Raw genomic sequence first — 14,016 nt, 5'->3', positions numbered from 1 at the left:
CGTGAAAAGTCGCTGCGCTCTCTCCTTTTCGCATGACCGAGTTTTTCTCCAAATTAAATGGTTCTATGCTTATATAAAAAGCACCTTGGCACACACTTTCTCCTTTCCTTTTCACTACATTTTGGTGGCCCTTGAGGAGTAAAACGAGGAAAACACTTACTATTTATACCAATTTTTTGAACCTTATACAAGTATGATACACTATATATATTAGCTTGACTACTACTATTTTCTATTATACGAAGACGATTAAACGCAATGGTACACAATATAAACAAACATACAATTTTTGACATGTAATTTTATCTTCAAAATTGGAAATTGCATTTTCACTAAATCTAAAATACATGGTAGTTGTTTGCTTTTTTGAGACAATGCTTCTTAAAATTCTTTATTAAATTATGTTCCTACAGACTAGAGAAAAAACACATGTCTTCAGAGATGGATTCTTGGCACTTAATTGTACTGATCATATAAGTACGTGTATATGATCTATTCTAGTTTCCTTGAATATTATGAGTCATTTGTAAAGCACATAGAGGTTTCTCGAATACATGATTGTATGTTTAGGTGTAAGTAAATAGAATAGATAACAATTGACACGGTAATACATGATTGCATGAGGCATTTGTCTTCTAATTGTTGCATTGCTAGTTTCGGGTCCACTCCACTCATGGTATTTCCCTTTAGGCCTTTTACAATGCATTGTATGTTAGCGTGTTATCCTAGGTAATGGTATATGTTATGATACAAGCTCTTCAATGCATTGTATCTTAATAGTTGTATCTATATTTAACGATTTTGTGTACATATTTGCATGAGATTAGTCTATCAATTGATTTTTCCTATGGTTCCGTTCAAGAGTTGTACTGCATCTTAGATAAAATACAACACCAATCTCTTTTCTCATTTAATATAGTGTGACATAAGAAAATTGTCTAGGATGCCGAGCTAAGAGACTCCCATTGTGAAAGGTCTTTTATACCAGTTTATTAGGCTGACACGTAGTTTAAGAACAAATTATCTACAAATTTATTTTACAAAATATAAATTATATGTCGCAAAAATTATACTACCTCCATTTAGTTTTATCTAGATATAAACTTATTTAGATACATTTTAGTTACAGATACACTCGTATCTAGAAAAGGTTGAGACACCTATTTTTAGACAGAGAATACACTTAAATTCATATATAAATGATGTTTACAATGACATCTATTTTTTTTTCAAATTCATAGTTAAACTTTATTTTAAAACCTTGTGTAGGCCTTATAAACCGGTAGAAGACGGAGTATGCACCCTCCTGCCGCCACGGTTGATGTTCGTTCTGTTTAGGCTAGTCATAGTGTTAATATCATAGCTAGTATCATGCATATTGGTCTCACAAAAATGCTGATGTGGCAACGAATTAAGGAGGAGAGAGGAGATTAGAGTAACATAGTTTATGTCACGAGAAAACTTAATTCTAAATAAATCTTGTGCATAAATTTACATTGAGATTCAAAAATAAATAAATAAATATAGCATGCATATGATACTACTTCATGATACTAGTCACTATGTAGATAGTACCATATGCAAGTATCATATGCATGATAGTACTACATGATACTTAGCACTATGGCCAGTCTTAAGCAGCGCGGTCAAGGCATTGGATTATTTGGGGAAGATAATGGCGAGATGCGCGCTCGTCTCATACGGAGTTCGTCGGGGCCGGCAACACGGTACCGATCGAGAACAGCTGACTTTGATCGATGATTCTGTACTACCTTCGTGAACAGCTAAAGAACAGCGCTACGTCAATCCGGGAAGAATCCTAGGCCAATTCATTACCGCACGGACGGCGGGTGGATCGCGGGTAATGAACCTTTGCTCGATCTGTACGTCTGCGCGCGCGCAGGAAGCACCGGCAATACTTGCCGCTACAACTATAGCACGCCATGGAAAATCAGTTTTCGTATTTAACACAGCGTCCATAGCTACCATGAACTAGGGCAGCTTACTCAAACAACATTGTATGTCCAGAACAAGAACATCTATATCGAAAACTGCAAACGGAGGCCAAATTACATGTAACTTTTTATTAAATAAAAAACATAAATCATGTTGAAATATTGGGCCACTTTTAGTGGCCCAAATTAGATTTCAGTTTTTCCTATAAATCTCAAAGCCCACATAGTGGCAGCCTTGTGAGTTTGAGCCCAAGTTGGTGGCAGCTCACTAGGGAGTGGCAAGAGGTGGGAAGTTTAGTCCACATGGAAAGTTGGGAGGAAGTTAGACCACCTTATAAGGTGGGTTGTTCCACCACTAGTAAGTGAGTGAGAATAGGAGTGCTACACGCGCGCTCCTCCTCCTCCTCGCTCGTCTCGACTCGACACGACACGTCACGTCACGTCACGTCACGTCACGTCACGTCACGTCACGTCACGTCACGACGCCCACGTTGCCTAGGGTTTCCCGAGCCTATATAATCTCCTGCCCGGCTACCGCAGAAACACATCCACTACACGAGTTAGGGTTTCCACCTCTCTCTGCTTGCGCCGCCATCGTAGCCTACTCCATCCCGCGAGCCGACGTGCATCGGCGAACGGGAGAGCAGGTCTCCGGAACCGCTCGTCCTTGTGATCCTGTACGGGAGAGGGCGGACTAGGGTTTTGGGAAGCGCTCGCGCGGCCTGCTCAAGCTCTTCATCACGGGTCGCCTTCCGTCCAAGTCGGGCGGTGCTGCCTACCGTCGTCTTCAACGCCGTCTACTTCGACCCGTCGTCCCCGTCGTCAACAACGTTGTCATCAACAACGCTATCTGGCTGCGACATCATCTGCTACACCTCCACCGCCACCTCCACCAGATCGGTGCGTGCGACATATCTCGATCTGTTTAGCGATGGATGCTTTACCGTTTGCGCTGCTGCTACTCATGTTGATTAATGCATCTATTATGTTTGAGTTTCACATGTTAGTAGTTGCTGCCATCATGTTTTATATTCTGAAATTAATCATGGAAATTGTGCCTAATTATCCAACAATCCAAAAACCTAATTGTAGGCAATTTCCGAGTTAACAATGGCTGGTTTTGTTGATGCACCGAGGCCGGATAAGTTTACCGGTGTGCACTTTAAGAGGTGGCAGGTTAAGGCCACGCTCCGGCTTACTCATCCGAAAGTGTTCGAAGTTAGTGATGGTTTACCCGAAGGAACTATATCTGACCAAGATCAGAACAAGTTCAAGGAAAACAATACTCTCTTCGTCGGATGCGTTCGAGTATTCTTGCTGATCGTCCGTGTGATGTGTACATGCACATAACGGATGGTAAAGAGCTTCCGGGATGCACCGAATGCTAAATTCGGTGCAACCGATGCGAGTGATGAACTGTACATCATGGAGAGCTTCCATGACATCAGGATGGTAAACAACCGTTCTGTAGTCGAACAAGCTCATGAGATACAGTGCATTGCGAAAGAGCTCGAACTCCTTAAGTGTGCCTTACCTGACAAGTTTGTGGCTGGATGCATCATTGCTAAGTTGCCCCCTTCATGGAGGAACTTTGCCACAACCCTCAAACACAAGAGACAGGAGATATCAGTTGAAAATCCGATAGCGTCTCTTGATGTTGAGGAGAAAGCTCGGAGCTAAGGATAATACCGAGAAAGGAGAGGGTCGAGTCTAGCGCCAACATGGTGCGAAGAAATCCTACAGCAAGAACAAAGGGAATAACAAGCCCTCCTTCAATAAGCCTATGAAGACTACAACCTTCAAGAAGAAGAAGATGATAAACAAAGCAGATCTGAGCTGCTTTACCCGTGGAGAGGCTGGCCACTTTTCTAAGGACCGTCCGGAGAGGGCGGACCGCAAGAAAAAGGGGAGGCAAGTCAACATGGTGACCGCTAGCAATGCCGATGGGTACGGTAATCTCTTTACTGTTCTTTCGGTATTTCAATCTCCATGTTGGTGGATTGATACAAGTGCTAATGTTCATGTGTGTGCTGACATATCCATGTTCACTTCTTACCAGGTCGCCCGGGATTCTTCCGTCTTGATGGGGAATGGGTCACATGCTTCTGTTCGTGGTGTTGGCACGGTAGATCTGAAGTTCACTTCGGGGAAGATCGTGCAGCTGAGGAACTGATACGTCTCCGACGTATCGATAATTTCTTATGTTCCATGCCACATTATTGATGTTATCTACATGTTTTATGCACACTTTATGTTATATTCGTGCATTTTCTGGAACTAACCTATTAACAAGATGCCGAAGTGCCGGTTCTCGTTTTCTCGCTGTTTTTGGTTTCGAAATCCTAGTAACGAAATATTCTCGGAATCGGACGAAATCAACGCCCGGGTTCCTATTTTCACCGGAAGCATCCGGAACACCCGAGAGCCACCGGGAGGGGGCACGAGCCCACCAAACCACATGGCGGCGCGGCCAGGGGGGCCCGCGCCACCCTATGGTGTGGGCACCCCTTCGACCCTCCTGCGCCGCCTCTCCGCCTATATAAAGCCCCTGGATCGAAAACCCTATGGCGTTCGACGAAACCCACAGAAACCTTCCAGAGCCGCCGCCATCGCGAAGCTAAGATCTGGGGGACAGGAGTCTCTGTTCCGGCACGCTGCCGGAGCGGGGAAGTGCCCCCGGAAGGCTTCTCCATCGACACCGCTGCCATCTCCACCGCCATCTTCATCACCGCTGCTTGCTCCCATGAGGAGGGAGTAGTTCTCCATCGAGGCTCGGGGCAGTACCGGTAGCTATGTGGTTAATCTCTCTACTATGTACTTCAATACAATGATCTCATGAGCTGCTTTACATGATTGAGATTCATATGAGTTTTGTATCACTACTATCTATGTGCTACTCTAGCAATGTTATTAAAGTAGTTTTATTCCTCCCTGCACGTGTGTAAAGGTGACAGATGTGTGCACCGTGTTAGTACTTGGTTTATGCTATGATCATGATCTCTTGTAGATTGCGAAGTTAACTATTGCTATGATAATATTGATGTGATCTATTCCTCCTACATATGCATGAAGGTGACGAGTGTGCATGCTATGCTAGTACTTGGTTTAGTCTTTTGATCTATCTTACACTATAAGGTTACTTAAACATGAGCATTATTGTGGAGCTTGTTAACTCCGGCATTGAGGGTTCGTGTAATCCTACGCAATGTGTTCATCATCCAACAAGAGTGTAGAGTATGCATTTATCTATTCTCGTTATGTGATCAATGTTGAGAGTGTCCACTAGTGAAAGTGTAATCCCTAGGCCTTGTTCCTAAATATCGCTATCGTCTGCTTGTTTACTCGTTTTACTTGCGTTACTACTCGCTCGCAATACTACCACCATCAACTACACGCCCGCAAGCTATTTTCCGGCACCGTTGCTACTGCTCATACTTATTCATACGACCTCGTATTTCACTATCTCTTCGCCGAACTAGTGCACCTATTAGGTGTGTTGGGGACACAAGAGACTTCTTGCTTTGTGGTTGCGGGGTTGCATGAGAGGGATATCTTTGACCTCTTCCTCCCTGAGTTCGATAAACCTTGGGTGATCCACTTAAGGGAAAACTTGCTGCTGTTCTACAAACATCTGCTCTTGGAGGCCCAACACTGTCTACAGGAAAGGAGGGGGAAAGTAGACATCAGGAACGTGCAGCATGTCCCTACTATGAACAAGAATCTCGTTAGCGGCTCCCTTCTATGCAGAGATGGGTTTAAGGTTGTTTTAGAGTCGAATAAAGTAGTTGTTTCTAAGTTTGGACAATTTATTGGTAAAGGCTATGAGTGCGGAGGCTTGTTCCGCTTTTCGTTTTCGATTTCGGTAATAAGTCCGTGAACCATATTTGTGGCAATGTTAGTGATGATACCGGTGTTTGGCATTCTCGTTTATGTCACATTAATTTTGGTTTAATGTCTCGGCTATCCAGTTTAAGTTTAATTCCGAATTTCACCATTGCCAAAGGTTCTAAGTGCCATAGTTGTGTGCAATCAAAGCAACCTCGGAAGCCTCACAAGGCGGCCGAGGAGAGAAACCTGGCACCTCTAGAACTCATACATTCTGATCTATGCGAGATGAATGGTGTGTTGACAAAAGGTGGAAAGAGATATTTCATGACATTGATTGATGATGCGACTAGATTCTGCTATGTTTATTTCTTGCGAACTAAAGATGAAGCTTTAGACTACTTTAAAATTTATAAAGCCGAAGTTGAAAATCAACTAGAGAGAAAGATCAAGCATCTTAGGTCGGATCGTGGTGGCGAATATTTTCCTAAAATCTTTGATGAATTCTGTGAGGAACATGGCATTATTCATGAGAGGACGCCTCCCTATTCACCCCAATCAAACGGGGTTGCCGAGAGGAAAAACCGCACGCTGACTGACTTGGTGAATTCCATGTTAGCCACTGCTGGTTTATCAAAGGCATGGTGGGGGGAGGCTTTGCTGACTTCATGTCATGTCCTGAATAGAGTTCCTAACAAGAATAAAGATAAAACCCCTTACGAGGAGTGGGCTGGGAGAAAACCATCACTTTCGTATTTGCGCACATGGGGATGTTTGGCGAAAGTCAATATTCCAATTACTAAGAAGCGCAAACTTGGACCAAAGACAGTGGATTGTATCTTTCTAGGTTATGCTCCGCGGAGTGTAGGATATAGATTTTTAGTAGTTCAATCCGAGGTACACGATATGCATGTTGATACTATTATGGAATCTCGTGATGCAACATTTTTTGAGAATATGTTTCCTATGAAAGATATGCATAGCATTGCTAGAATTTCTACCGAGATAATTCCCGAGTCCAAGTACATCTAATGAGTATTTTGAACAATCACATGAGAATGTTACCGAGAAGGATGACAATGAAGCTCCTAAACGGAGCAAGAGACGAAGGATTGAAAAATCCTTTGGTGATGATTTCATTGTGTACCTTGTGGATGATACTCCCACGTCCATTGCAGAGGCATATGCATCTCCGGATGCGGATGATCTGGAAAGAAGCTGTCCATAATGAGATGGACTCGATTCTTTCTAATGGAACTTGGGAGTTGTCGAACGACCCCATGGATGCAAGCCGGTAGGGCTGCAAATGGGTGTTCAAGAAGAAGCTAAGACCTGATGGTACTATTGAAAAGTACAAGGCACGGCTTGTAGCGAAAGGCTACACACAGAGAGAAGGCGAAGATTACTTCGACACCTATTCACCTGTCGCTAGACTTACCACCATTCGAGTACTACTATCCATGGCTGCCTCCTATGGTCTTATCGTTCATCAAATGGACATAAAGACAGCTTTCCTTAATGGAGAGTTGGAAGAGGAAATCTATATGGATCAGCCTGATGGGTTTGTAGTAAAAGGTGAGGAAAGAAAGGTGTGCAAGTTGCTGAAATCTTTATATGGCCTAAAACAAGCACCTAAGCAATGGCATGAGAAGTTTGACGAACTTTAACTTCGTAGGCTTTGTTGTCAATGAGGCCGACAAGTGCGTTTACTATCGCCATGGTGGGGGCGAAGGTGTTATACTATGTTTGTATGTGGATGATATTCTGATCTTTGGTACAAACATGAAAGTAATACACGAGGTCAAGTCTTTCTTGTCAAAGAGCTTTGATATGAAAGATCCGGGAGAAGCCGATGTGATTCGAACATCAAGCTGATTAAGAACGAGAGTGGGATTACTCTAATGCAATCCCATTATGTTGAGAAGATCTTGAGCCGGTTCGGCTATATTGATAGCAAGCCTTCTTCAACACCTTATGATCCCGAGTGTGACACTACGCAAGAACCGGAGGATTGCCATAGATCAATTGAGATATTCTCGGATCGTTGGCTCACTCATGTACTTAGCGAGCGCGACTAGACCCGACATCTCTTTTGCTGTTAGCAAGTTGAGTAGGTTCATGTCAAACCCGGGTACTGATCATTGGCATGCACTTGATAGGGTCATGCGCTACCTATGTGGTACAATAAGTTATGGGATTCACTATTCAGGACACCCAGCTGTGCTTGAAGGATATAGTGATTCGAATTGGATCTCAGATGTAGCTGATTTGTACGCCACAAGTGGGTATGTATTTACCTTTGGAGGTGGCGCGATGTCATGGAGATCTTGTAAGCAAACCATATTGACGAGGTCAACTATGGAAGCAGAACTTCATCGCTTTAGACACAACCACCGTTGAATCGGAATGGTTGCGTGAGCTCTTGATGGACTTGCCTCGTGGTTGAAAAACCTGTTCCGGCAATCCTTTTGAATTGTGACAATCAAACTCGTAATTGTCAATGTGAACAATTCTAAGGATAACGCGAAGTCATCAAGACACGTCAAGAGACGTTTGAAGTATGTCGGAAATTGCGAAACTCCGGAGTAATAACCGTTACATATATTCAAACGGACAAAAACCTGGCAGATCCCTTTACAAAGGGACTATCACGTAATGTGATAGAAAGTGCATCGAGGAGATGGGTTTGAGACCCATTGATGTTACGCCATAGTGGTAACCCAACCTTTGTGATCGGAGATCCCGTGAATTAGGACCTGGGAAGAACAAACTAGTGGTTTAATTGAGGAGAGTATTATGTAACCCTCTCTATGTGAAGATGCACAACTCTCAGCTTTGCTGTAAGGCAGGTTGGCAACAAGCCTTAATGTGTTTATGTTGGCTATTTTAGCAAAGATGCTGTCCTACAGAGCATTCTTGAAATAACACACCTATATGAGTCTGATTGTTAAACGTCGCAATCTATGAGATTTGGGTGATCTCTAGTAAACTCATGAAGAGACCATGAAGTATGATGTATATGCTTCACCCGCGGGGTAGGCTACTGGCAGCCATGTACTGGTCATGACTTTGAGTGAAACTCTGTTCACGCAAAACTTGCAATTCAAGGCTTAGTCCATTGTTCAAGTGTGAGTGGATGTAGCTTAAGGTTCTAGGCGGAAGTTCAACTTAACAGTCTCCGCTGAAACACTGGTATATAAACAAGCAGCGAGTATTGGTAAATCTCTAAATGGGGATTTGAGATCTGGTGGGGGATTGTTGAAATATTGGGCCCACTTTTAGTGGCCCAAATTAGATTTCAGTTTTTCCTATAAATCTCAAAGCCCACATAGTGGCAGTCTTGTGAGTTTGAGCCCAAGTTGGTGGCATCTCACTAGGGAGTGGCAAGAGGTGGGAAGTTTAGTCCCACATGGAAAGTTGGGAGGAAGTAAGACCACCTTATAAGGTGGGTTGTTCCACCACTAGTAAGTGAGTGAGAATAGGAGTGCTACACGCGCGCTCCTCCTCCTCGCTCGCTCGTCTCGTCTCGACTCGACTCGACACGACACGACACGACACGTCATGACGCGCACCGCGCTCGTGGTGAGTGGATTGAGCCTCGAGCCGAGACTTTCCTAACTTTTTGCAGCTCAGGAAAACGAACAGAGTCCTAGACGGACGCGTCGCAGTTAGTCGGTTCGGGTCGCTCCCGGATCGTGGGCTATCTGTAACCGACTCGAAACGTTCGTGCGACGTGGGCGTGGCCCACGTTGCCTAGAGTTTCCCGAGCCTATATAATCTCCTGCCCGGCTACCGCAGAAACACATCCACTACACGAGTTAGGGTTTCCACCTCTCTCTGCTTGCGCCGCCATCGTAGCCTACTCCATCCCGCGAGCCGACGTGCATCGGCGAACGGGAGAGCAGGTCTCCGGAACCGCTCGTCCTTGTGATCCTGTACGGGAGAGGGCGAATTAGGTTTTTGGGAAGTGCTCTGCGCGACTGCTCAAGCTCTTCATCACGGGTCGCCTTCCGTCCAAGTCGGGCGGTGCTGCCTACCGTCGTCTTCAACGCCGTCTACTTCGACCCGTCGTCCCCATCGTCAACAACGTTGTCATCAACAACGTTACTCGCTGCGACATCATCTCGCCGCACCTCCACCGCCACCTCCACCGGATCGGTACGTGCGACATATCTCGATCCGTTTAGCGATGGATGCTTTACCGTTTGCGCTGCTGCTACTCATGTTGATTAATGCATCTAGTATGTTTGAGTTTCACATGTTAGTAGTTGCTGCCATCATGTTTTATATTCTGGAATTAATCATGGAAATTGTGCCTAATTATCCAACAAATCATAGTTTTAAATTTCAATAAACTCAGGATGTAGACAATGTTAAAATCTAAAAACGTGTAAAATCACAATGTGTAATTCTTTGTTTTGTATGCTACCTAAAAATGAAAAAATCTAGCAGGTTTTATAGTTTTGAAATGTGCACTATTCGCAATTCTCATATCCACATATTTATCAAACTATTAAGATTTTCACATTGAGATTGTACATATTTGTAGCATTGGTTACATCCAAGATTTTTTTCAGATTTTTTTAAATATTTAAACTATGATTTCTGAATTTTTCAAAATAAAAGGCTACATGTCGCTTGGCCTCCATTTATCTACTCTCCGTGTATTATATCATATAAAAAGAGAAGCCAAGACGATAGGTACAACACGACGTCAAATAAGTCTATCCAATACAAACTCTGCGCCACACAGTCATAACACAACCCACAACAACTAATCGTGAAAGACTCACCTTGCGCCACCTTGCGCCAGCACCAGACAAGATAGGGAGGCGGCGATGCACTATGCTTCTAGGCCGCTTCAAAACCATTGAAGTGAACTTCAGAAGACCGACTCCAACTCCAGGATGGCACAAGTCAACGCGCCGCCCGTCCATATGCGTCTAAGAGTCGTGAAGATAGCGACGAAACCGAATAACACTAGAGGAGGTGGCGATCAAGATGTGTCATCAAAGGTGTACATCACGCTCCAAAATCCCAAACTATAAGTGACGTCCGACATCTACTCCAACTGTGCACCTAGAACTCCACAAAACCACCTAGGCAACGCCTCCAAGACACTACCGTGCCACCATTGTAGCAGCATGATCCAATGACCGGATCTAGGGTTTCCCCGGTGTTCGAGGCGGGGAAGCGCGAGCAACAAAATAACGACGCCCCCCCTGGCATTGCCGTCGCCAGCTTCACACAAGGATTTTGCTCTGGCTTTGCAGTCAAACCAAAAAGCTATCAGCTATGTGCAAAAACGAGCCGTTCGCCAGTTGAGCAGGAGGTGGCTACAACACCCCTCACCCGTGAGACTACCGACAACATCCCGGAACCACCACCCCGAAGTTGGCTTTGTTGGGCGAGGGGGCGACCCATATGGCAGCAGCGAGGCGAGGAAGTGGTCCGTGAACGCTCCGATGCGGCTTGGTGCGACCACAGGGGTGGTGATTGGTTTGGAATCATGAGAAAATAGTTTGATCGTCTTTGTCCTCAAACAACATATTTGCAATCAACTACTGAGATTCACAGGTGTTATATAAAGCTTTACGTTTGCAAAAAAACAACAACTAAACAAAGACAGTGCATAGTTCCAACGTTGTCAGAATAGAACTGAACAAAACCTTCTCGTCTAAGAGCAAGTATAATAAGTACTAATCAGCTGGCTATAAGGGTTAAAATAATATATTTATGCTTAGTTGGAGGAGAGAGAGGATGAGAGAGAAGAAAAGTGGGCTCTCATGCAAGTAGGCCACTACAAGACGCGTCTGCTAAGCGACTTTGTGAGAGTGAAATGTGGGTCATTCATTGATAAAGTAGTACATGATTATAACTCACTATTATACATGTTGGCTCTATGTTAGCTACAAATGACATGTCACATGGCTCATAGCCAGCAGCTGGCTATACTATTAACCTTGCTCTAAGGAATTTTTCTTAAAAAATCCAATGACATTGACGAAACCCAACTGCTCCATATAACAAAACAAGGTAATGCCGAACTGCCTTTTTTAGGGAGGCAAATTGGGCGGCCAGCAGATGAACAAAAAACAAATTTACTCACTGAACAGAGAAGAGCAATCGGAGAGTCGATGATGAGCGCTTGGAATTGCATTTCGCTGCAACTTTGCATAAACATAGCGTTAAAACTAGTAGCTACAAGGTCGTATATATGATTAAGCTTTGATTACTCGGTTCCCCATTCCCATTCCCTTCATCTACCAACACTGCCCAAGCAAGATCAGAACCAATCGACAGCCCCTATCTAATTTCTGATGACAGAACACCAAATGCTCGCCGTGGACCGCCTCACTTGGCTGCGTAGCTTGGGATCTCGTAGATTTGGTGGATCCTCCAGATGTCGTCGTCGAATCCGGCCGGTTCAGCCTCGCGGACGCCGCCTAGGCCGGCGTTGCATCCGCCGCCGAAGTCCTCCTCGACGAAGGGGAACCAGCCGCGCAGCTTCTCCTCCTCGACCCCGAACGTGCACCAGGGGAACGAGGAAGAGCAGCCGGCCGCGATTCGGCGCCGGAACAGCATTTGCTCTAATCGGTCCACGTCATGATTGGGAACAGCTAGCTAGCTCATCACGGGAGCGAACAAACGGCGGATCGATCAGCCTGAACCTCCGCCCAGCTTGTGTTTTCTCGTTTTAAGAGCATGTCTAACAGGTCCTTTATAACCCGCTCACCCCGTAAAATTCCGGCGAGATACGGGGCAGGTGTGGTTTGAGCCGTCTAGCAGGCCCCGTAATCGGGCCGGCCCGTTTCGGCGGAATACGGGGCCCAGGAAATCCGCCCCGCCGCCCCCTACTTATACCGGGCGAACGTGCGAGTGAGGGTCCCCTCACTCGCAACCCTAGCTCCGCCGTGCGCCGCCGCCTCCTCCATCCTGCTCCGGCGAGCAATTCCTCACTCCCCCGCGCCGCATTCCACCCCAGCTCCGGCATGGACGCCCGCCGCCGCAGTACCGCCTCGCCGGCGAGCGGATCGAAGCGATCCCGCTCGCCGGACAACATGGAGGATGCGTGTCGGCTCCAATGCAAGAGATCCGCCGCCGGGAGCCGCCGAGAGGTGCTCCGCTCGCCGGCGAGGAGGAGGAGGAGGAGGAGGAGGACGAGGACGAGGACCCCGCCTTCTTGAAGGCGATTCAAGAGTCCCTCAAGGACACCGCCGAGAGGAAGAGGGCGGAGGAGGAAGATAGGGCGGCGGCCATCGCCGCCGTGAAGGAGGCGGAGGCGCGGGAGGCGGAGGCGGAGGCCGACGGGTACATCATCGACCTCTCCGACTAGAAGTCACGATCCATGATCGCGCATTTTGTATGTATATACGTCGATTCGTATGTATGATCGATGAGCTATGAATGAACAAGTTTCCCGGGGTTTTTAAATTTACGAATATACAAGGTCAAATACGGAATCTGCTAGACGGAACGGTGTATCTACGAGCACTTTTTTTATACGGGACGAAAAAGTCGCGAAATACAGAGCAGAAATGTAAGGAGCGTGTTAGACATGCTCTAATAATGGTCAGAGAATCGGCTCGTACTACCCAGTGGTACACACAAAGGCAAAACGGATGGAGGGGTTTGCCGTCGACAGGGACGGCGCACGCAATGCCGCCGCGGCGGCAGCCAACATGCAGAACACCCATCATGACATGCCGCATGACTTGCCTGCCTGGCACGTACGTCCCTCTCTCCCTCTCCCACCCATGTCGGCGCGCATGCTTTGCCGCCTCCCGTGCAAGGCGATCCTGAAGAAAAGAAAGCGGTCGCGAGTAAACAGCAATCATACCGCGTAAACATCAAGGCATACTTTATGAAGAGCATAAGTGACATAGGCATCCCAAATGGGCCTGCCGAATATAGTACCCGGGGTTCACTGAAGGCCCACTACCCGAAGAATAAGAAGATTCGAGAGCCCAAGATGTATTTAAGGAAAAGATAGAGTTGTAATAGGAAGTGTTATTTTCTGGCGGGATGAGTTAGAAACCGTCCCGAACTCTGTAAACTTGTATAGCACGAATCCCTCGGCTCCATCTCCTATATAAAGAGGGAGTCGAGGGACGAAGAATCAATCGAATCATTGTACACAAACCCTAGTTTTCATAATCGTCGAGTACTTTTCGGCTGAAACCTTCGAGATCTACTTACCCTCTACTTCTAACTAAACCCTAGCCTATCACCCGTA

Source organism: Lolium rigidum, chromosome 6 (assembly GCF_022539505.1).
Source record: "Lolium rigidum isolate FL_2022 chromosome 6, APGP_CSIRO_Lrig_0.1, whole genome shotgun sequence".
In the NCBI taxonomy this organism is placed as follows: Eukaryota; Viridiplantae; Streptophyta; class Magnoliopsida; order Poales; family Poaceae; genus Lolium; species Lolium rigidum.
Note: the sequence above shows the minus strand (reverse complement) of the source record.